Source organism: Lissotriton helveticus, chromosome 1_2 (genome assembly GCF_964261635.1).
Source record: "Lissotriton helveticus chromosome 1_2, aLisHel1.1, whole genome shotgun sequence".
Classification (NCBI taxonomy): domain Eukaryota; kingdom Metazoa; phylum Chordata; class Amphibia; order Caudata; family Salamandridae; genus Lissotriton; species Lissotriton helveticus.
The window spans coordinates 418,997,958-419,022,631 of record NC_136058.1 but is presented as its reverse complement, the minus strand read 5'-3'; the positions used below and the strand labels follow the sequence as shown (position 1 = coordinate 419,022,631).

General features: G+C 52.9%; 1 protein-coding gene and 1 pseudogene across 2 annotated transcripts in view; both read right to left on the bottom strand.

Annotated features, from left to right (window-relative positions):
• LOC144807191 (E3 ubiquitin-protein ligase TRIM11-like) overlaps nucleotides 1–24,674 on the bottom strand; it is a 297,802-nt gene that overhangs the window by 129,041 nt on the left and 144,087 nt on the right. The window lies entirely within an intron of this gene.
• LOC144808296 (18S ribosomal RNA) lies at nucleotides 7,695–8,086 on the bottom strand (annotated as a pseudogene).

The following is a 24,674-nucleotide window of genomic DNA, read 5'->3' as shown; positions in this document are numbered from 1 at the left end:
CTCACCGGAGGTTGCTGCAACTCGACTCGGGCTCCGGGGCTCCCTGCCGCACTTCGGGGCCTCGCTGGCGGCGGGCGGGGCTCTCTCACTCGGGAGAGCCTCGCCGGGGGCGAAGAGTGTTTCTTTCTTTGGTTGGCCTCCAGGGGGCTTCCTCTGGCGGACACGTCGTATGGAGGCAGGGTGGAGTCCCGTCCTCTGGCTGCACTCTCCCCTCTACTACACAGGAGCGCGGGTGGGCCCCGTCCACTTCCTGTTTACCTCTTCAGCTTCTGGGTTGTCGCAGGCAGCGCGGCGGCCTGTGGGAGTGGCTCACAGAGGCAATCCGGGGTAGGCTCCTGGTTAGGAGCAAAGGTAAATGCCGCAGCAGGGTAGGCACCCGCAATAATTAAATTTAAAGTCCCTGGCGGGGTGGGCACCCGCCAGGGGTCTCACAGACTCGGCGAGATCGCGGGGTGGCACCCTTGCCTCAAAACTCAGCAAAATACGGGGTGGGCACCTGCTTCCACCTAAATACAGAGGGCAAGTGGCCAGTAAAACAGCGCTCCTGGCAAGGGGGATAAAGCGCTTCCCAGGTGCTGCAGGCAAAGATTTAGAGAAAGATCCTTTAGGAAGGAAAGGGGGGGCAATGGCTGTGCCCAGGGGCCAGCTCACAGGGCACTCCAGCAAGGAGACAGCCCCCATGGTGGTCCCTCCTGGGCCCCACCAGCAGCAAGCCCCCTCCTGTTAGGATCCAGGCATCCAGGGGCTGGCCAGGCCCCAGCAGCAGCACGCCCCTGGTAGATTCAAGTCAGGAACAAGAACCTTTTACAGGAGGTCACAGCATCATTTTATACACATAAATCCTTTGTCTGAGGCTGCAGGGTTAAGGGAAAAGCAGACGCAGCTGGTTTTGGAGCACTCTGTTGTGCTCAGCCCTCTCCCCTTTCAGAGGGCGGGCTAGGGTCATCAGTCGCACCCTAGGGGGCGGAGCCAGCATTGTGGAGGGAAAGTCCATCCTTATTCAGGTCCCAGGTGCAGCTCCTCCCTGCCATCAACATGCAGATCTCCACATTCACCACCGGCGTAGACCCATCCTGACTCCTGGAGCCAGGCACACCAGCCAGCTCCAGCCAATCACAAGCCAGACAGCCAATTCACATTTATTACATAGACATGCCAACTTCTAGAAGTGGCACTTCCACACCAGACACATTAAATCCACACACATCATCGGGCAGCATTTAATCTCACGAGTTCGCACATGCCAAACTCGAGCCTGCACTCCCCACACATCAGGAACTACCATGGACACATATATCCCCCATACATTCCTATGGGACGGCAGGACAATCTCACCCACGCAATCAGAGAGCGCATGCACTTTACACTGGGACACTGTCAAAGTGCGCAAAGACCAGAAATCACTATAATTATCTCAGAGTTCATGCAAAAAGTTCAGGGATGAACCTGCCAGAAGGGCCAAGTCCATCAGGGACCCTCTAATTCCTCTCGCCCATGGACTAAACAACTCCTATACAATGTCTGGCTGCTAACAGCTCCTTCTGGGAGTAGGTAAGATGCGTAAATACACACACCGTGTTTTTAAAATCACAGCATAAGATGCGAGGTAGCGCCGGCTGGCAATGCGCTGCTACCTACTGCTGCGTGGCCGGATAAACACCCTGGTTAAGTATCCCTCCGGTAGCGGAAATGCATAGAGGAGGGCGAAAGTATAAGTTGTGACGGGTTATGAACCCATCTAGTCGCGCACTGTTCACACGGTGTGTAACACCTTAAAAATCTTGAAAAAGTCTTTAACAAATCAATATTCCAAATCACATTTCATCATTTTAATGCATGATTCTCATTTTTATAATTAATCGTACCCACTTTCTTCAGTGCAGATTATTCCTTCATTTCAACATTTGATATTGCTAATACATTTCTTTTCTAATTTTACATATACAATATATTTTTCTTCATCATTCAACAACACAGTTCCTCTATCGTGCCCAATGCATTTCGGTACAGAGTGTGCCTTCATCAGGGACCATCTGTAATGAAAATAAAGATGTGTAAATGTCATGTGTATGCTGTGGACGCCCATGAGTGTAGTATACGTAGTGTTGCAAGTCCTACCTGTGTGCTGAAATCACCACTTTCGAATGAAGCTGAAAACGATAATAATAGTTATATTATCTATCTGTCCGAAACTGTCTCACTGTTTGCACTTTAGAAGTTGTATTCTCAATGAAATAAACTGCTTACCGCATTTCTGAACCATATATTATTGTGGTGAACCACCTAAATGAAAAAACGATAAGCGCATTCTTTGTAATAATGATACTGCATATGCCGAGTGCTTATTAACTGAATGTGTCTCAAATATGAATCGGACGTACCTGTTGAGCTGTCAATGTGTTTCAGTATCCTGAAAAATTATATATATATAGCGGAGCCACGTCCCTCCACACATACAGCACACGCTGCGGTGGACCGGGGGGGGGGCAGGCAAAATAGGTGCGGGGAGCAGCACGCGAGATAAGAGGCGAGCAGGTCAAAGGAAATGCACAGAGTGGCGGTTCGTCCATTGGGGGCGTTGGGGCGTTGCCCTGCCAGCCATGGACGACCGTCACTGTCACACTGCGCATTCCTGCACGCACCAAAAAGTAAAATTATGAGCGCAGCGCACAATACAACAACAGGCCGACAGAATAATGATTGGAGGTCGGTCGGAGTCACAATAGTGACGTCATCGCGATCGCGGAAGGGTGTGGGGGGCGGGCCTGCGGCAGTGAGTGGCAGGCTGGCAACGTGTGACTCTGAGAGCGTGACAGGGAGGGCAGCAGCAGTGTGCGCATTTAGGACAAGTCATTTTTATGACTTGCCCACGCATGCGCACACACGCAGTAGCCCCTTCCCTCCTCCTCCTCCCCTAGCACTCACACAGGTAGAGACCCGGGGGAGCCGGGTCTCATTATGGGCAGTATTAGGCTAGCCCTGCTCTTTAGCGTTGGCCGCTGTGGGGACGTCACCGCGCCCTGGTGTGCTCCATGACCTCGTGGCCGGCCTCCTGAACCGGATGCGAGGACTCCCGCAGTTCCCACACAACTTCCAATAGGAGAATCTTTGCTAGTTGAATAATCCAGCCTGGAATAATCTCTCCGATCACAGTTGAGCGGAGAATCCGACATCGCGCAGACAGGATTCATTTCAGAGACGGACACGGACTCCGTAAGTAGTACAGTACTCCGTGACTCCGATTGAAATTGGTGGTGATTGCGTTGCTGCTTGGGTTGGACTTGGCCTGCCAGTTCTAGGCTGTTTAGTTGTATTGTGCGTCGTCGTCATCGCAGTCGCATGATAAACTACTAGGCATGTAGTGTGTCAGCTCAGCAGCCAGCCCCAGCCCACTGTGTGTCTTCTTCCCTCCCCGACCCCAAGTGATATCGGAGTTAGACTGTACATCCATGTCTGTGAGAGTGTGACTCACTGTAAAATGTATTCAATTAAATCAGCTCGAGGGACAAATCATGAACCGTGAGTGCAGCATGACATTACTCGCTGCTGTAATGGCCAGAGATACGCTAACAACTTTGTCGCAGAGACTCGAACTTGGTTCACCGGAGGAGAACCAGGTTCGAGTATCGGCTTATTTGGCTCAACTTCCTGTGATTAATTCTGGGCAAATCATTTAATCTCCCTATCCTACCAAACAAGCATGTACGTCTCTGGCGCGCTCATGTAAATCCAGCAATGCTGGCGCCAAGCTCCAATACTTTCGGGTGAGTTACATTCCCGCTAAGGAAATACTAGTCTGAGACTGTGGAGCAGTGCAGAGTAGACAGAAATGTTTCTGAAGCCTTTGACCAGGCCTGCTGTCACATCACCGGCACTGCACCTTCAAAAAGCATTAGAGGTGAGTGCCAGCAGGGCCTAGCTTCAGAAACATTTCTCTCTACAAGGAATGTTATGTTTCCAAAGCTAGGACCTGCTTGCCTGGCACGCACCTTCGAGAAGCATATAGGATGTGTACCAATGCTCCTAGCTTCAGAAACATTTCTTCTATAGGCACGCATCCTGCATGCTTCTCGAAGGTGCATAGAAATGTTTCTGAAAAGCATAATGCATGACATCATTCAGCCCGAATTCAATTTCAGTCTGGGTGTTGAAGTTTCTACATCATTCTTCGGTCCAATTAATCTTACTCGATTGCTTTTGTACTATGTAACTCATAATATGGAAATACGTTTTTTTTCTCAGTTGCCTCGCAAGAAAATATGTTTTTGATGTTGTGGCCAGGGCAGCCTCTTCAAAGTGCAGGTTTGAAAGGCAAACATTGAGACAATGGCATTTGACTTGGATGTTTAGCACAGTAGACACATGTATATTGTGCCTTTGGTAAGTAAATTGATCTATGCACATTTCTGAATATATGGATTGTACCCAAATATTGTAAATTTCAAATACATGACAACGGCCTGACCGACCAGTCCTTTGCATAAAGTAGCATGATTTAGAAATTAAGATATTGGGCACACCTTGAAGCGTCATTCACTGTTTGGAGGAATGTTCTGAGATTCTGAACTTTAATTATTATTAGAATTTGAAAAACTTTTCATTAAACGTTTTTGCTTACTTGGTTGCTGGCGAAATACTTTTAATTTACCTTATACATAGCATGCCTGTAATTTAAACCAGGGGGAGAATATACATACTGCGTCTGCGTGCCAAAGCTCTTAGCTTCAGAAACCTATCAAGAAGATAGAAAGGTTTCTGAAACTAAGAGCATTAGCAACCAGCGTTTATGCTTCTTAGAGGTGTGTGCACACTAGAACTAAAAGCGCACAGGCACACAAGAAAAACATCCACAATGCCTCACTCACAGACAAATACGTATATTTATATATATTTACATATATTTATATGTGCAAGGATGCATAGACACAATGGTGCACCTACACATGATTATACATGATTATACATGCACTGAATACATTTATTGAATGCTGCTAGTTTGTGACCTGCTTACTATGTTAAAAAATACTGTGAGGTACTCATCATTTTTAGCTTGAAGTCTGTTATGAAGCTCTGTGGTTGTACTTAATAAGCGCCTACCCATGTTATTATAGGACATCTCTTTATTAATGTAATAACTGCACTTTCACAATTGCTTTATTAAACCTTGATTTCTCCAAATTGCCTGAAAATACGCCATTTGCCCACTCTTTTTTCAAACTTTTCCTGGGGGGAGACCCACTGTAAGTCGCTCGGGCTCACTATTCTCGCTTGCCATGGTGCAGTCCACCACAAACTGTACGCCTCACCACTTACAAATGTCACCAGCCACCACTGGCACAGATACACACGCAGTATTAAAAATATCAACACATGATACATAAGATGCATAAATACACACACAGTGTTTTTAAAATCACAGCATGAGATGCAATGTAGCGCCGACTGGCAATGCGATGCTACCTACTGCTGCGCGTCCGGATAAGCACCCTGGTTAAGTATCCCCCCGGTAGCGGAAATGCATAGAGGAGGGCGGAGCCACGTCTCTCCACACAAACAGCACACGCTGCGGTGGACCGGGGACAGGCGAAATAGGTGCGGGGAGCAGCACGCGAGATATGAGGTGAGCAGGTCAAAGGAAAAGCATAGATACACATGCAGTATAAAATATATCAACACAGGATACACAAGATGCGTAAATACACAGAAAGTATTTTTAAAATCACAGCATAAGATGCGCCGGCTGGGAATTTGCTGCTACCTACTGCTACCATCACTGCTGCCACCATCACTGCTGCCACCATCACTGCCGCCACCATCACTGCCGCCGCCATCACCGCCGCCACCATAACCGCCGCCAGCATCACCGCCGCCAGCATCACTGCCGCCAGCATCACCGCCGCCAGCATCACCGCCGCCAGCATCACCGCCGCCAGCATCACTGCCGCTAGCAACACCGCCACCAGCATCACCGCCGTCAGCATCACCGCCGCCTGCATCACCGCCGCCAGCATCACTGCCGCCAGCATCACTGCCGCCAGCATCACTGCCGCCAGCATCACTGCCGCCTGCATCACTACTGCCACCATCACTACCACCATCACTGCCACCATCACTGCCACCATCACTGCCACCACCATCACTGCCGCCACCATCACTGCTGCCAGCATCACTGCAGCTGCTGGTCCCTCCTGGGGTAACCGGTGAGAGACCGCACAAGTCTTCAAACCCCTCGGCCTATTCCATTATTCCTAGCTGAAGTATTCAGGCGACCGGCCTGTTTTGAACACTCTAATTTTTTTCAAAGTAAAACGCTTTGGACACTCAGTCAAGAGCATCAAGGGGGCTGGGTACTTCAGGGCAGTCCAGAGCAGTCATGGGAAAGCCGCCATAGATGTCTTCTATCTTTTTTGAAAAAAATAAGGCAAGTTCTTCACATTGCTGGTTCGAGGAGATCAGTGGGCCCACCGTCCCCTTCTGATTTTTTAGATCTGACACAATGGAGAAAATGCTCTTCGCGGGATTGGTACTATTCTAATTTTTAAGGCATAGAAAGCTGCACGTTCAGTATGGATTGCTTTGTGATAGCTCTTTACTGAATCCCGGTAGTGCGCTCTGGAAAGAGGGTCAAAGTCCTTCCTCCAGGAGCTTTCACATTTTTTGCAAATTTTTCGCAGTGATGCTAGCTTTTCGTTATACCATAGATTTGATTTGGACATACGATTGGGGGACCACTTAGCTGGAATCAGTTTGTCCAGCGGCTGACTGATCCAATCTGAAAAGGCTAGATAAGCCTTGTCCGAATCCGTCGCCAACACCGGAACAGAGCTTGAGAGAAGGATTTTAAATTGATCCCAATTTAGCTTATGCCAAGGGCATTTCAGGGAGTGGGAGTTGTTTAATTTACGTTTAGGAACTATGCCCTGAATGACCAGAGGGACCAAAAAATGGTCCGACCAGGCCATAGGAACCGGCGGTTGAGTCGTAAGGGAAGGGATGTTTGTAAAGACCGGATCCAGCAGGTGGCCTGCTGAATGAGTCAGACCAGAAACCCGCTGGTCCATCTGACAGGCCGCTAGGTCCGTCATCAGATTCGCCACATCCACATCTGAGTGGCTATTAAAATGAAGATTCAAATCTCCCAGGATCGTAAAATTAGAAGAATTGGCTACCAAAGTGCAGACAGTATCAATGAGTGCTTCCCTAAAGACTTTGGATGGACCCGGTGGGCGATATATCAGTAACCCTTTCATAGTGTAATTGGGATTAAACGTAATTTTAAAACAGGCACATTCACAGCCTAAAATAAGTTGTTTCATGAAGGAGCAGGAGTAGCCAGTTTTCACAATAGCCGCAATACCTCCGCCTCTTGTGTCTCTATTAAGGGTGTGAATGACATAACCCTCTGGAAGTGCAAGCCCTTTTCCTCTTAATCATGGCCCCAGTTCGGAAAACCAACAAAATAGAACCGGAGTCCTATTCCATTATTCCTAGCTGAAGTATTCAGGAGACCGACCTGTTTTGAACACTCTAATTTTTTCAAAGTAAAACGCTTTGGACCCTCAGGACACTCAGTCAAGAGCATCAAGGGGGCGCTGAGAGGCAGGGGCTGGGACAGACAGTAGCTCGCCTCGCAGCGGACCGCCAGCTCAATCCCAAGATCCAACTATGAGCTTTTTAACTGCAGCAACTTTAATATATGCTATTGGAGCTGGAATTACCGCGGCTGCAGGCACCAGACTTGCCCTCCAAGGGATCCTCGTTAATGGATTTAAAGTATACTCATTCAAATTACAGGGCCTCGAAAGAGTCCTGTATTGTTATTTTTTGCCACTACCTCCCCGAGTCGGGAGTGGGTAATTTGTGCGCCTGCTGCCTTCCTTGGATGTGGTAGCTGTTTCTCAGGCTCCCTCTCCAGAATCAAACCCTGATACCCCGTTACCTATGGTCACCATGTTAGGCACAGAAAGTACCATCGAAAGTTGATAGGGCAGACATCCGAATGTATCGTCACCGTCACAGGGACGTGCGATCGGCCCGAGGTTATCTAGAGTCACCAAAGCAGCAGGGCTGAGAGGCAGGTGCATATCTGGGTCCCTGGGGGCCCCGGTGGGCAGGCCCGGGTTCTGCCTTCCCCTGATTCAGAATCATCGGACTTCACGGAGGTCTGACTGACCCTCTTCCTACTAATCCGATGGAAAATGACCCCCCTTTCTTGTAATCCGTGCACACGAGGTGACAGAGGGGACCCAAGGCACGAAAGTACCAGACCTCCTGGAGCCCTCGCTGGGATCGGGCAGGCAAATGGCACCCCATCGAGACTTCCAGGGTAGTCCGACCATCTGGTCACCCCATAGGAAAGCATTGGGTGTGACCAGATGGCCGAGGGGATCGGTGTGACCAGATGGCCGAGGGGATCGGTGCGACCAGATGGCCGAGGGGATCGGTGCTACCAGAGGGCCGGGCACGAAAGGGAAGCCATCTGGTCACTCTGTGCCCCAATGAAAGAGTGTATTTACAACAAGGGGTGGTGAGGGACAGAGTCTCTGAATTAAGCAGAATACTCTCACCCTGTCAAGAGATCAGGGCTAGATCCAACACCGTTTTTTAGCTCACTGCACCATCCCAGTTTCAGAACCTGGCTGTATGCAAATTAGTCTGTTCCTGTCCCAGTGCATGATGGGAACAGGGCAAACCAAACTACAAAAGCCAATTCTTACACTGGGAAGGAAACAAGCTTCCGGGGACCGGTTTCTGGCATTACAGCCGTCTTCGGCCCGGCTTGCTTGAATCCTGATGGTGCAATGAGCAAGGGACTCATGTCTGAGTATACCCTTCCACGCTTAGGGTGGACAAAAATATTTACAACAAGGGGTGGTGAAAGAGTGAGCGGGAGCTGGGGAATGGGGGACTGGAGGCCCAGGGCTGGAGCAAGGACGGAGCCCGGGGTGGGGAGGCCACACTCCCTGGGGCTCTCAGGGAGCCCGGGTGGAGCTCCTGAACCCAGGCACGAAAGGGGAGGCACCCGGGGCACAACGGAACCCTGTCCCTGGGCCTTTGGCAGTGCAGCAGGCTGGGGGACAAGGCCCAGGGCCGGAGCCCCCAACCAGGGGGCCCGGCCGGGCCCCTGGACCCAGCCAGGGCTCCCAGGCCCAGAGGCGCAGGGTAAGCCTCCCAGTGCCTGCCGGACACCATCCCGGGCACCCTGCCACACGGCAGGATCGAGGACGGAGCCCAGGGTGGGGAGGTCACCCTCCCTGGGGCCCTCAGTGGAGCTCCTGATCCCAGTCAAGCAAGGGGAGGCTCCCCGGGCACAACGGAACCCCGTCCTGGGACTTTGGCAGTGTGGCAGGCTGGGGGACAGGGCTCAGGGCCAGAGCACCTAACCCGGGGCTCCTGGATTCAGCCGTGGATCCCAGTCCCAGAGGCGCAGGGGAAGCCTCCCCGGGAATGCCGGACACCATCCCAGGCACCCTGAATTGTGGCAGGACCAAGGACGGAGCCCGGGGTGGGGAGGCCACCCTCCCTGGGGCCCTCAGGGGCCTCGGATGGAGCTCCTGAACCCAGCCAAGCAAGGGGAGGATCGCCAGGCACAACAGAACCCCGTCCTGGGCCTTTGGCAGTGCAGTAGGCTGGGGGACATGGCCCAGGGCCGGAGCACCCAACCCGGGGCCCGGCCGGCCCCTTGACCAAGCTGGGACTCCCAGGCCCAGAGGTGCAGGGAAAGCCTCCCCGGGCCTGCCGGACACCATCCATGTCACCCTGCCACGCGGCAGGACAGAGGACGGAGCCCAGTGTGGGAGGGCACCCTCCCTGGGGCCCTCAGGGGCCCCGGATGGAGCTCCAGGTCCAAGCCCATCAGGGAGAGTCTACCCGGGCCCGCCGGATCCCATCCAGGGCAGCCTACCACGCGGCAGACCCAAGGACGAACTCATGGTTGGGGAGGCATCCTGGCCAGTCCAGCCGCCAGCTGAGGACTGCTAGGCTGAGAGGGGTCCCAGAGTACCTTGTCCCTAGTAATCTGAAGGAAGGCTACCCAACTTTATGGGAACCCACATGCACAGAGTGACGGAGAGGACCCTAGGCGTGAACGTGCCCGACCTCCGGGAGCCCTTGCTGGGATCGGGGAGGCTAGTGGCACTTCATCGGGACTTCCAGGGAATACCGGTCATCTGATCGCCCGATTGGAAAGCATTGCGTGCCACCAGATGGCCAAGGGGAAAGGTGCGACCAGATGGCTGGGACACAAAGTACTCCCAGATGCTACTGCCTGCCCATGCAGGGCAGGGCTCGGGGGTTCTACTTCCCAGGGGCTCAGGGACCCCGGCTGGGTCTCAGGCACGGGAGGATCACAGGAGCTCTCGGGTACAGACGCCCGGGGGAGGACTGCCCAGGTCCCAGGTAGCCCGACCCGGGCACTTTACCACGCCGTTGGCCCAGAGGAGGGAACCCCGGACACCCGGGGGAGGACTGCCCTGGACCCATGGAGCCCGTCCCGGGCACTTTGTAACACCATTGGCCCGGAGGAGGGAGCCCTTGAAGCCCGGGGGAGAAATGCTCGGGAACCATGGAACCCGTCTCCGGCACTTTTTCATGCCGTTGGCCTGGAGGAGGGAGCCCCGGACGCTCAGGGGAGGACTGCCTGGGACCCTTGGAGCCCGTCCTGGGCAAAATGCCATGCCGTTGGCCCAGAGGAGGGAGCCCCGGATGCCCGGGGGAGGACTGCCCGGGAAACATGGAGCCTGTCCTGGGTATTTTGCCATGCTGTGGGCTGGAGGAGGGAGCCCCTGATGCCTAGGGAGGTGTTGTCCAGGCATAGCCCATCTGGTCCCCGGCAGAGAACTGCCATCCAGGGCGGGGTATCCGGGCATACCCTGCCCCTAGTAATCCGGAGGAAGGCTACCCCACTTTCTGAGAACCCGTGCACACAGAGTGACGGAGGGGACCCAGGCCGCGGAAGCGCCCAACCTCCTGGAGCCCTCCCTGGAATCGGGGAGGCAAATGGCACCTCATCGGGACTTCCAGGGAAGACCGGCCATCTGGTGGCCCCATTGGAGAGCATTGGTTCGACCAGATGGTCAAGGGGAAAGGTGCAACCAGATGGCCGGAACCAAATGGAGTCCCAGCTGCTCCCGCCTGCCTACGCAGGGCAGGGCTAGGGGGCTCCGCTTCCAGTGGGTTCAGGGACCCCAGCTGGGCATCAGAAACAGGGAGGACCACCGTAGCTCTCAGGCCCAGACACCCAGGGAAGGACTACCCGGGAACCATGGAGCCCGTCCCGGGCACTTTGCCGTGCTATTGGCCTGGAGGAGGGAGCCCCGGACGCCCGGTGGTGACTGCCCGGGAACCATGGAGCCTGTCCTGGGCACTTTGCCATGCCGTGGGCCGGAGGAGGGAGCCCCGGATGCCTAGAGAGGTGTTGGCCAGGAATAGCCCATCTGGTCCCCGGCAGAGAACTGCAATCCCGGGAGGGGTATCTGGGCATACCCTGCCCCTAGTAATCCAGAGGAAGGCTACCCCGCTTTCTGAGAACCCGTGCGCACAGATTGACGGAGGGGACCCAGGCCGCCAAGGCGCCTGACCTCCTGGAGCCCTCCCTGGAATCGGGAAGGCAAATGGCACCTCATCGGGACTTCCAGGGAAAACCGGCCATCTGGTCGCCCCATTGGAAAGCATTGCGTGCGACCAGATGGTCAAGGGGAATGGTTTCCTAAGGTGCTGGGCCCCCAGGTTAAGGTAAAGGCCATTACAGGAATCTAATCTGGCCAATATCAAGGCGCACATGACCAGTCATTGAGAATTTACAGGGATGAAAGAAAGGATATTTCTAATTTTCCTCAGGATAAAAAAAGTGGAAGATGTCAGGGCATTGATTTTTGGACCGGGCATGTTGTAGGCGTCCTTTCAAAATACTAAAGTATCAATCTTTTGCTACCTAAATGCGGTCGCAAATCATGAACAAATTACCCATTCCTGAGTTGGGGTGGTAGGCCATTTGCAGACGGGGGTCCCTATACCTTTCTGTATGTTGAAAACTTTGGGCCCGATTCACAAAGGCAAACTTACACTTTTATGTAGGTTTACTATTTTTTTGCAATTCATGAATTTCCAGTTATTATTAGGTTTACAACTGCAGGGACTCCGTCGTTAGAGCGGAGCGCTCCACGCATAAAAAGATAAGATTGTGTGGAGTTCTCCACCCCGAAAGCGCAGTCTCCAAAGTCAAAAACTTATTATAAACTTGAGTTTGTGAGTAGCAAAAAAATAGTGAACTTACACAAATTGTTACCTTTGTGAATCAAGCCCTTCCTTTTTCTAATGCAGCAGAAAAAGTATACTTTATTGAAGGCGGTCACAGACATGGTGGTCTGCTGAGCTCTCAGGCCAACATACCTGTGAGGGCCACCAATCACAGTAAGTAGCAATTTGTGGCCTAACTCATGAATATTAAGGCTTTAGTGCGGATTATGTGACCTATTAGTACAAGTTTCTGCCAGTGCTTTGGACGAGTATTTAGTGAGCCAGACCCCAGGTGCTGTCGCAGATGCTCTCGAGTAGTGTTGACAAGTTTGGTGGAGCTGGGAAATGGGGCAGTTTAGCCTTATATTTCTTTTCCTTTGCTTTCTGAGTTGGGATTCTGTGTCAGAATCCTGAAAAGGCTTCCCTATCCCTTTGCTGTTGTTCTAGCGATGAAGGAATAAACTTCTGCCATGAGCTGAAGCAGAAGCATTTATTAATATGATGACTACGCAGTGCCTAGAAGACTAATGTATGGCTTGTGAGCATGGTGTCATGAAAGTCATGCTAACTTTAACGTATGACATGCTATGGCGTCTTTAGTAGACCAGTAACCCGGAGCTCTGACTTGGCAGCGTGAAGGTGTTTGTTTGTATCCTGGTACCTGTACGGCCTTGTTTTGTGTAGAGGCTTCAGAAGGTGACTAGCTTGGACTCCTGCGTAAAACCCTCGTCTACAAACGTCTCCATTTTGGTATACACGTGTGTGCTGTGCTTGCCTCTTTGCCAATGTTTGTTATGTGGAAGTCTAATTGAAATAATAGCAATCAGTACATATGATAGAGAAAATGTATTATGGAAGACAAGATAATACAAATACGAGCAGCACAGAGACAGTCAGCACAGACGCTGAGTGTCTAACAAGGAGGAGTCTTCCAAAGCTATTTATTGGTGAAAACCACAAGAGGAAAATAGTCACTATTCATGCAAATATGTTCAGTAAAGTACAGAATTATGACACTTCTTAAGAAATTAAGCAAAGGGGGCGGCTCCGGCCCATCAGTAGCCTCAGCAAGTTACACAAGTATAGAACACTAGGCCAATCAGAAGAGGCCAACACCGTGTGATACCTGCCTGGGCGGAGGGGGCGGCTCTGGCCCATCAGTAGCCTCAGCAAGTTACACAAGTATAGAGCACTAGACCAATCAGAAGAGGCCAACACTGTGTGATACCTGCCTGGGCGGAGGGGGCGGCTCCGGCCCATCAGTAGCCTCAGCAAGTTACACAAGTATAGAACACTAGGCCAATCAGAAGAGGCCAACACTGTGCGATACCTGCCTGGACGGAGGGGCGGCTCCGGCCCATCAGTAGCCTCAGCAAGTTACACAAGTATAGAACACTAGGCCAATCACAAGAGGCCAACACTGTGTGATACCTGCCTGGGCGGAGGGGGCGGCTCCGGCCCATCAGTAGCCTCAGCAAGTTACACAAGTATAGAACACTAGGCCAATCACAAGAGGCCAACACTGTGTGATACCTGCCTGGGCGGAGGGGGCGGCTCCGGCCCATCAGTAGCCTCAGCAAGTTACACAAGTATAGAACACTAGGCCAATCAGAAGAGGCCAACACTGTGTGATACCTGCCTGGACGGAGGGGCGGCTCCGGCCCATCAGTAGCCTCAGCAAGTTACACAAGTATAGAACACTAGGCCAATCAGAAGAGGCCAACACTGTGCGATACCTGCCTGGGCGGAGGGGGTGGCTCCGGCCCATCAGTAGCCTCAGCAAGTTACACAAGTATGGAGCACTAGACCAATCAGGAGAGGCCAACACTGTGTGATACCTGCCTGGGCGGGGGGGGGGGGGCGGCTCCGGCCCATCAGTAGCCTCAGCAAGTTACACAAGTATAGAACACTAGGCCAATCAGAAGAGGCCAACACTGTGTGATACCTGCCTGGACGGAGGGGCGCCTCCGGCCCATCAGTAGCCTCAGCAAGTTACACAAGTATAGAGCACTAGGCCAATCAGGAGAGGCCAACACTGTGTGATACCTGCCTGGACGGAGGGGCGCCTCCGGGCCATCAGTAGCCTCAGCAAGTTACACAAGTATAGAACACTAGGCCAATCAGAAGAGGCCAACACTGTGTGATACCTGCCTGGGCGGAGGGTGCGGCTCCGGCCCATCAGTAGCCTCAGCAAGTTACACAAGTATAGAACACTAGGCCAATCACAAGAGGCCAACACTGTGTGATACCTGCCTGGGCCGAGGGGTCGGCTCCGGCCCATTAGTAGCCTCAGCAGGTTACACAAGTATAGAACACTAGGCCAATCAGAAGAGGCCAACACTGTGTGATACCTGTGCCTGGACGGAGGGGCGGCTCCGGCCCATCAGTAGCCTCAGCAAGTTACACAAGTATAGAGCACTAGGCCAATCAGAAGAGGCCAACACTGTGTGATACCTGTCTGGGCGGAGGGGGCGGCTCCGGCCCATCAGTAGCCTCAGCAAGTTACACAAGTATAGAACACTAGGCCAATCAGAAGAGACCAACACTGTGTGATACCTGCCTGGGCGGGGGGTGGGGGGGGGGCGGCTCCGGCCCATCAGTAGCCTCAGCAAGTTACACAAGTATAGAACACTAGACCAATCAGAAGAGGCCAACACTGTGCGATACCTGCCTGGGCGGACGGGGCGCCTCCGGCCCATCAGTAGCGTCAGCAAGTTACACAAGTATAGAACACTAGGCCAATCACAAGAGGCCAACACTGTGTGATACCTGCCTGGGCGGGGGGGGGGGGGCGGCTCCGGCCCATCAGTAGCCTCAGCAAGTTACACAAGTATAGAACACTAGGCCAATCAGAAGAGGCCAACACTGTGTGATACCTGCCTGGGCGGAGGGGCGGCTCCGGCCCATCAGTAGCCTCAGCAAGTTACACAAGTATAGAACACTAGGCCAATCAGAAGAGGCCAACACTGTGTGATACCTGCCTGGGCGGAGGGGGCGGCTCCGGCCCATCAGTTGCCTCAGCAAGTTACACAAGTATAGAACACTAGGCCAATCAGAAGAGGCCAACACTGTGTGATACCTGCCTGGGCGGAGGGGGCGGCTCCGGGCCATCAGTAGCCTCAGCAAGTTACACAAGTATAGAGCACTAGGCCAATCAGAAGAGGCCAACACTGTGTGATACCTGCCTGGGCGGAGGGGGCGGCTCCGGCCCATCAGTAGCCTCAGCAAGTTACACAAGTATAGAACACTAGGCCAATCACAAGAGGCCAACACTGTGATACCTGCCTGGGCGGAGGGGGCGGCTCCGGCCCATCAGTAGGCTCAGCAGGTTACACAAGTATAGAACACTAGGCCAATCAGAAGAGGCCAACACTGTGTGATACCTGCCTGGGCGGAGGGGGCGGCTCCGGCCCATCAGTAGCCTCAGCAAGTTACACAAGTATAGAACACTAGGCCAATCAGAAGAGGCCAACACTGTGTGATACCTGCCTGGGCGGAGGGGGCGGCTCCGGCCCATCAGTAGCCTCAGCAAGTTACACAAGTATAGAACACTAGGCCAATCACAAGAGGCCAACACTGTGTGATACCTGCCTGGGCGGGGGGCGGGGGGGCGGCTCCGGCCCATCAGTAGCCTCAGCAAGTTACACAAGTATAGAACACTAGGCCAATCAGAAGAGGCCAACACTGTGTGATACCTGCCTGGGCGGAGGGGGCGGCTCCGGCCATTCAGTAGCCTCAGCAAGTTACACAAGTATAGAACACTAGGCCAATCAGAAGAGGCCAACACTGTGTGATACCTGCCTGGGCGGAGGGGCGGCTCCGGGCCATCAGTAGCCTCAGCAAGTTACACAAGTATAGAACACTAGGCCAATCACAAGAGGCCAACACTGTGCGATACCTGCCTGGATGGAGGGGCGGCTCCGGCCCATCAGTAGCCTCAGCAAGTTACACAAGTATGGAGCACTAGACCAATCAGGAGAGGCCAACACTGTGTGATACCTGCCTGGGCGGAGGGGCGCCTCCGGCCCATCTGTAGCCTCAGCAAGTTACACAAGTATAGAACACTAGGCCAATCAGGAGAGGCCAACACTGTGCGATAACTGCCTGGACGGAGGGGGCGGCTCCGGCCCATCAGTAGCCTCAGCAAGTTACACAAGTATAGAACACTAGGCCAATCAGAAGAGGCCAACACTGTGTGATACCTGCCTGGGCGGAGGGGTCGGCTCCGGCCCATCAGTAGCCTCAGCAAGTTACACAAGTATAGAACACTAGGCCAATCAGGAGAGGCCAACACTGTGCGATACCTGCCTGGGCGGAGGGGGCGGCTCCGGCCCATCAGTAGCCTCAGCAAGTTACACAAGTATAGAACACTAGGCCAATCAGAAGAGGCCAACACTGTGTGATACCTGCCTGGGCGGAGGGGCGGCTCCGGCCCATCAGTAGCCTCAGCAAGTTACACAAGTATAGAACACTAGGCCAATCACAAGAGGCCAACACTGTGTGATACCTGCCTGGGCGGAGGGGGCGGCTCCGGCCCATCAGTAGCCTCAGCAAGTTACACAAGTATAGAACACTAGGCCAATCAGAAGAGGCCAACACTGTGTGATACCTGCCTGGGCGGAGGGGCGGCTCCGGCCCATCAGTAGCCTCAGCAAGTTACACAAGTATAGAACACTAGGCCAATCAGAAGAGGCCAACACTGTGTGATACCTGCCTGGGCGGACGGGCGGCTCCGGGCCATCAGTAGCCTCAGCAAGTTACACAAGTATAGAACACTAGGCCAATCAGGAGAGGCCAACACTGTGTGATACCTGCTGGGCGGAGGGGGCGATTCCGGCCCATCAGTAGCCTCAGCAAGTTACACAAGTATAGAACACTAGGCCAATCAGAAGAGGCCAACACTGTGTGATACCTGCCTGGACGGAGGGGGCGGCTCCGGCCCATCAGTAGCCTCAGCAAGTTACACAAGTATAGAACACTAGGCCAATCAGAAGAGGCCAACACTGTGTGATACCTGCCTGGGCGGAGGGGGCAGCTTCGGCCCATCAGTAGCATCAGCAAGTTACACAAGTATAGAACACTAGGCCAATCAGAAGAGGCCAACACTGTGTGATACCTGCCTGGGCGGAGGGGGCGGCTCCGGCCCATCAGTAGCCTCAGCAAGTTACACAAGTATAGAACACTAGGCCAATCAGAAGAGGCCAACACTGTGTGATACCTGCCTGGACGGAGGGGGCGGCTCCGGCCCATCAGTAGCCTCAGCATGTTACACAAGTATAGAACACTAGGCCAATCAGAAGAGGCCAACACTGTGTGATACCTGCCTGGGCGGAGGGGGCGGCTCCGGCCCATCAGTAGCCTCAGCAAGTTACACAAGTATAGAACACTAGGCCAATCACAAGAGGCCAACACTGTGTGATACCTGCCTGGGCGGAGGGCGGCTCCGGCCCATCAGTAGCCTCAGCAAGTTACACAAGTATAGAACACTAGGCCAATCACAAGAGGCCAACACTGTGTGATACCTGCCTGGGCGGAGGGGCGCCTCCGGCCCATCAGTAGCCTCAGCAAGTTACACAAGTATAGAGCACTAGGCCAATCACAAGAGGCCAACACTGTGCGATACCTGCCTGGACGGAGGGGGCGGCTCCGGGCCATCAGTAGCCTCAGCAAGTTACACAAGTATAGAACCCTAGGCCAATCAGGAGAGGCCAGCACTGTGTGATACCTGCCTGGGTGGAGGGGGTGGCTCCGGCCCATCAGTAGCCTCAGCAAGTTACACAAGTATAGAACACTAGGCCAATCAGAAGAGGCCAACACTGTGTGATACCTGCCTGGACGGAGGGGGCGGCTCCGGGCCATCAGTAGCCTCAGCAAGTTACACAAGTATAGAACACTAGGCCAATCAGAAGAGGCCAACACTGTGTGATACCTGCCTGGGCGGAGGGGGCGGCTCCGGCCCATCAGTAGCCTCAGCAAGTTACACAAGTATAGAACACTAGGCCAATCAGAAGAGGCCAACACTGTGTGATACCTGCCTGGGCGGAGGAGGCGGCTCCGGCCCATCAGTAGCCTCAGCAGGTTACACAAGTATAGAACACTAGGCCAATCAGAAGAGGCCAACACTGTGTGATACCTGCCTGGGCGGAGGGCGGCTCCGGCCCATCAGTAGCCTCAGCAAGTTACACAAGTACAGAACACTAGGCCAATCAGAAGAGGCCAACACTGTGTGATACCTGCCTGGGCGGAGGGGGCGGCTCCGGACCATCAGTAGCCTCAGCAAGTTACACAAGTATAGAACACTAGGCCAATCAGAAGAGGCCAACACTGTGTGACACCTGCCTGGGCGGAGGGGCGGCTCCGGGCCATCAGTAGCCTCAGCAAGTTACACAAGTATAGAACACTAGGCCAATCACAAGAGGCCAACACTGTGTGATACCTGCCTGGGCGGAGGGGCGCCTCCGGCCCATCAGTAGCCTCAGCAAGTTACACAAGTATAGAACACTAGACCAATCAGAAGAGGCCAACACTGTGCGATACCTGCCTGGACGGAGGGGCGGCTCCGGCCCATCAGTAGCATCAGCAAGTTACACAAGTATAGAACACTAGACCAATCAGAAGAGGCCAACACTGTGCGATACCTGCCTGGACAGAGGGGGCGGCTCCGGCCCATCAGTAGCCTCAGCAAGTTACACAAGTATAGAACACTAGGCCAATCAGGAGAGGCCAACACTGTGTGATACCTGCCTGGGCGGAGGGGGTGGCTCCGGCCCATCGGGAGCCTCAGCAAGTTACACAAGTATAGAACACTAGGCCAATCAGAAGAGGCCAACACTGTGTGATTCCTGCCTGGACGGAGGGGCGGCTCCGGCCCATCAGTAGCCTCAGCAAGTTACACAAGTATAGAACACTAGGCCAATCAGGAGAGGCCAACACTGTGTGATACCTGCCTGGACGGAGGGGCGGCTCCGGGCCATCAGTAGCCTCAGCAAGTTACAGAAGTATAGAACACTAGGCCAATCACAAGAGGCCAACACTGTGTGATACCTGCCTGGACGGAGGGGCGGCTCCGGCCCATCAGTAGCCTCAGCAAGTTACACAAGTATAGAGCACTAGGCCAATCAGAAGAGGCCAACACTGTGTGATACCTGCATGGGCGGGGGGGGGGGGGGGCGGCTCCGGCCCATCAGTAGCCTCAGCAAGTTACACAAGTATAGAACACTAGGCCAATCAGGAGAGGCCAACACTGTGTGATACCTGCCTGGGCGGAAGGGGCGGCTCCGGCCCATCAGTAGCCTCAGCAAGTTACACAAGTATAGAACACTAGGCCAATCAGAAGAGGCCAACACTGTGTGATACCTGCCTGGGCGGGGGGGGGGGGCGGCTCCGGCCCATCAGTAGCCTCAGCAAGTTACACAAGTATAGAACACTAGGCCAATCAGGAGAGGCCAGCACTGTGTGATACCTGCCTGGGCGGGGGGCGGCTCAGGCCCATCAGTAGCCTCAGCAAGTTACACAAGTATAGAACACTAGGCCAATCAGAAGAGGCCAACACTGTGTGATACCTGCCTGGGCGGAGGGGCGGCTCCGGCCCATCAGTAGCCTCAGCAAGTTACACAAGTATAGAACACTAGGCCAATCAGAAGAGGCCAACACTGTGCGATACCTGCCTGGACGGAGGGGGCGGCTCCGGGCCATCAGTAGCCTCAGCAAGTTACACAAGTATAGAACACTAGGCCAATCACAAGAGGCCAACACTGTGTGATACCTGCCTGGGCGGAGGGGGCGGCTCCGGCCCATCAGTAGCCTCAGCAAGTTACACAAGTATAGAACACTAGGCCAATCAGGAGAGGCCAACACTGTGTGATACCTGCCTGGACGGAGGGGCGGCTCCGGCCCATCAGTAGCCTCAGCAAGTTACACAAGTATAGATCACTAGGCCAATCAGAAGAGGCCAACACTGTGCGATACCTGCCTGGACGGAGGGGGCAGCTCCGGGCCATCAGTAGCCTCAGCAAGTTACACAAGTATAGAACACTAGGCCAATCAGAAGAGGCCAACACTGTGTGATACCTGCCTGGGCGGAGGGGCGGCTCCGGGCCATCAGTAGCCTCAGCAAGTTACACAAGTAGAGAGCACTAGGCCAATCAGGAGAGGCCAACACTGTGCGATACCTGCCTGGACGGAGGGGGCTGCTCCGGCCCATCAGTAGCCTCAGCAAGTTACACAAGTATAGAACACTAGGCCAATCAGGAGAGGTCAACACTGTGTGATACCTGCCTGGGCGGAGGGGGCGGCTCCGGCCCATCAGTTGCCTCAGCAAGTTACACAAGTATAGAACACTAGGCCAATCAGAAGAGGCCAACACTGTGTGATACCTGCCTGGGCGGAGGGGGCGGCTCCGGGCCATCAGTAGCCTCAGCAAGTTACACAAGTATAGAGCACTAGGCCAATCAGAAGAGGCCAACACTCAGGCAGGCGGTGGGTCTTAAGGGTGGTGGCAGCTCCCTGATACTCCCGCTTTGCTTTGCTTGTGGCCACATATGTTTGAACAGCGGTGATTTTACTACTGAGTGTTCACATTTTACATTTCTGCACAAAGATCGTACTGTTTTAAAAATTGTTATTCTACTCTGCCTAACTTTTAATATTGTGCAGGTTCATCGCGGGTGAGCTTTTCACTCACCCGTCTATCTGGGGAAAGCCCCTCCTGGCCCCTCTGACCGAAGCTGCTTTCACGGTTGTGGCGAGGGTTGGCGGCCATCTTGGGGGTAGTCCTTCTCCCCAGCAGAACTGGTGGCAGCGTTCTAGCTGGTGGAGAGAGGACGAGCATAAATTCAGCCGAGGCCGATTGTCTTTGCGGTGGGTCTTAAGGGTGGTGGCAGCTCCCTGATACTCCCGCTTTGCTTTGCTTGTGGCCACATATGTTTGAACAGCGGTGATTTTACTACTGAGTGTTCACATTTTACATTTCTGCACAAAGATCGTACTGTTTTAAAAATTGTTATTCTACTCTGCTTAACTTTTAATATTGTGCAGGTTCATCGCGGGTGAGCTTTTCACTCACCCGTCTATCTGGGGAAAGCCCCTCCTGGCCCCTCTGACCGAAGCTGCTTTCACGGTTGTGGCGAGGGTTGGCGGCCATCTTGGGGGTAGTCCTTCTCCCCAGCAGAACTGGTGGCAGCGTTCTAGCTGGTGGAGAGAGGACGAGCATAAATTCAGCCGAGGCCGATTGTCTTTGCGGTGGGTCTTAAGGGTGGTGGCAGCTCCCTGATACTCCCGCTTTGCTTTGCTTGTGGCCACATATGTTTGAACAGCGGTGATTTTACTACTGAGTGTTCACATTTTACATTTCTGCACAAAGATCGTACTGTTTTAAAAATTGTTATTCTACTCTGCCTAACTTTTAATATTGTGCAGGTTCATCGCGGGTGAGCTTTTCACTCACCCGTCTATCTGGGGAAAGCCCCTCCTGGCCCCTCTGACCGAAGCTGCTTTCACGGTTGTGGCGAGGGTTGGCGGCCATCTTGGGGGTAGTCCTTCTCCCCAGCAGAACTGGTGGCAGCGTTCTAGCTGGTGGAGAGAGGACGAGCATAAAATTAGCATGGCTGCACCAACGCGCAGCGGTCGCGCATGGCGGGCGCGCCTTAGGCGCGCCGAAGGTAAGCCAAAGGTCAGCCCGTCTGCGCCCGTCCGCGCCTCGGACGTGGCGGACGCAGGGCGGGCTGGCGGGCATGCATTGATCTTGCCCAGCCCTATTATTACATATACTTGTGCGACTTTGGTGGCGCTTTGCCCCTCATTAGACACAAGATCTAACTGTTCCATACTTGACCCTGTTTGCCTTATCCCGTGCGCTACTTGCGGTTTTACTTGCTGTACTCATGATATGGCCTGTTCTGACCCCGTTTCTGAGCTGGGTTTTATCTCGGCAGCTTTAATAAATGCCCGCTCTATGAGCAAACATGCTTCTGACATTTATGCTATGCTAGAAGAGGGTGCTCTGGACCTGTTGTTTATTACAGAAACGTGGCTAAACGATTCCTGTGCTCCTGATATTGAATTGGCAATCCCTAGAGGGTTCAAAATTCAACGGAAGGACAGGATGGCTGGTAGGGGCGGGGGGCTAGCAATTATTTTTAGAGAATGCTGGGCTCTTAAGGTGGAAGATTCAGATATTTTAGCTGATGCTGAGCTTTTAAATTTTGCCTTGTGTCTATCCCCTCATTTTACACTGGGTGGCTCTCTCATTTACAGGCCTCCAGGTCCTTCTGGCCCTTTTCTTAAAGCTCTTTTGGAGACTCTTGTTCCCCGTGCATTGAGGTACTCACGCTTTTTAATGCTGGGTGACTTTAATATCCACATTGATGTCCTGGATTGCCATGAAAGAAAGTTGCTATATGATTACTTTGATCTGGCCTCCCTTACCCAATGGGTTTCCTCCCCTACCCATTCGGGTGGCCATACCTTAGACATTGTATGCACTAACTTCCCACTGAAGGTTGAGGCCCCACAAGCAGTTACTTGGTCCGACCATCAGTTGATCAGATTCTCTTGGTCTGCCTCGAGAGATTTTCCTAAGTCCGCTATAACAATGGGCCCCCCAAAAATCAATGTGGGTAATTTGATGACCTTTCTTGATTCGAACAGACCCATCTTAGGGGCAGATATGGATTCTGCGTTACAGGTTTTCGACAGATGGATGAAGGCAGCGGTGTCCTCTTCCTCTAAAAAGGCTGATTCAGGTAGAAATAGGATGACTCCCTCTCAACCATGGTATTCGCCCCACCTTCGCACCCTGAAACTTGCTTGCAAGAAACTGGAGCGAGCATGGAGATTAGCTTACTGCCCACAGGCTAAAGCAGTGTTTCGCTCAGCCCAGCGAGATTACTATACTAGCATTAAATATGCAAAAACAGAGTTTTTCTCCAAAAGAATTGAGAGAGCTAATAACAACAGTCGGGAAATTTTTTCGATAGTGAAGAGCTTTCTCTCTCCCTGTGCTGAGCAGGTATCTATGAGTCCTTCTACCGAATGGTGTGAAAAGCTCTCCTCCTTCTTCCTAACGAAAATTACTAACATTCAACAAAGTTTGAGAACAGTTGGAGGAGGATTCAAGATGATGGATGGTATTGAAACTAAGGTTCCATCCATCACCATTATGGAGAGACTTATTCCCCCTTCGGTTGATGATACCCTGGCAGCAATTAAATCATTAAAATCTGGTGCTCCCGGGGATGTCTGCCCGGCCCGGGTGCTGGCCGAAGCAGCCGAAGTAGTGGCTTCAGAAGTCTCCCAAATTATAGGACTATCATTTACTACTGCAACTGTCCCTAAAATATGGAAACAGGCCAAGCTTTTGCCATTGCTAAAGAAAACAGGCGCGGACCCAGCTGTGCCAAGCAACTATAGACCTATTTCTCTTCTGCCAGCTATGGCTAAAATTGGTGAGAAGCTTGCATTCTCCCAGCTCAATGCCTTTGTTGAAACATCAGGGGCATTACATCCAGCCCAATCTGGCTTCCGTGCAGCCTATAGCACGGAAACAGCGCTGGTAGAGGTTACTGAGGCGATTAGGGGGTGTTTGGACAGTGGCGGCAGAGCGGTCCTGATTTTATTGGACCTCTCTGCCGCGTTTGATACTGTTCCGCATGCACTTCTCTTGGCACGGCTGGCCAATATCGGCATAGTGAGTTCTGCACTGGAATGGGTGAAATCCTTTCTTTCAGATAGGTCTCAGCAGGTTTGGATTCCTCCTTACTCATCCTTGGTTAAACCGCTTACCACAGGAGTACCCCAGGGCTCTGCTTTGAGCCCCCTCCTTTTTAATATATATCTCACTCCTCTTATTTTTTTAGCTGAACAAATGGGAGCTAAAATAATTGCGTATGCGGATGATATGCAACTCCTGTTTACATGGCCGGATGCGAATACTAATACTGAGGTCGTGCGTTCATGCCTTTCCGCTGTGTTCAACTGGCTAGCAGCAGCACAGTTGAAGTGCAATGAAGATAAAACAGAGATCTTGCTGTATGGCCAGTTCTCGCCTAACTTCAGAGAAACTCTGTGGCCTTCCGAATTTCCCCAGCCAGGCTCCGTCAATATTCCTGCTAAAAACTTAGGAGTCTGGTTTGGAGAGGATCTGCGATTCGAAGCACACATAAAAAGACTCACTGGGGTGTGCTTCGGGTCCTTAAAAGCCATGAGGAAGATTTTTCCTTACTTACCGTCCTCAGCAAGAGAGTCGGTGGCGAGGGCCCTTATTTTATCACGGCTCGATTATGCCAACTCTCTGCTGTGTGGATCTCCGGCCTTTTTAATCGCAAGGCTTCAGATTATTCAAAATGCGACTGTTCGCCTTCTGTGTAATGTGCCATATAGAGAAAGTACTCGGACTCACATGAAGGAACTACACTGGCTGCCAGTAGTGCAGAGGATAA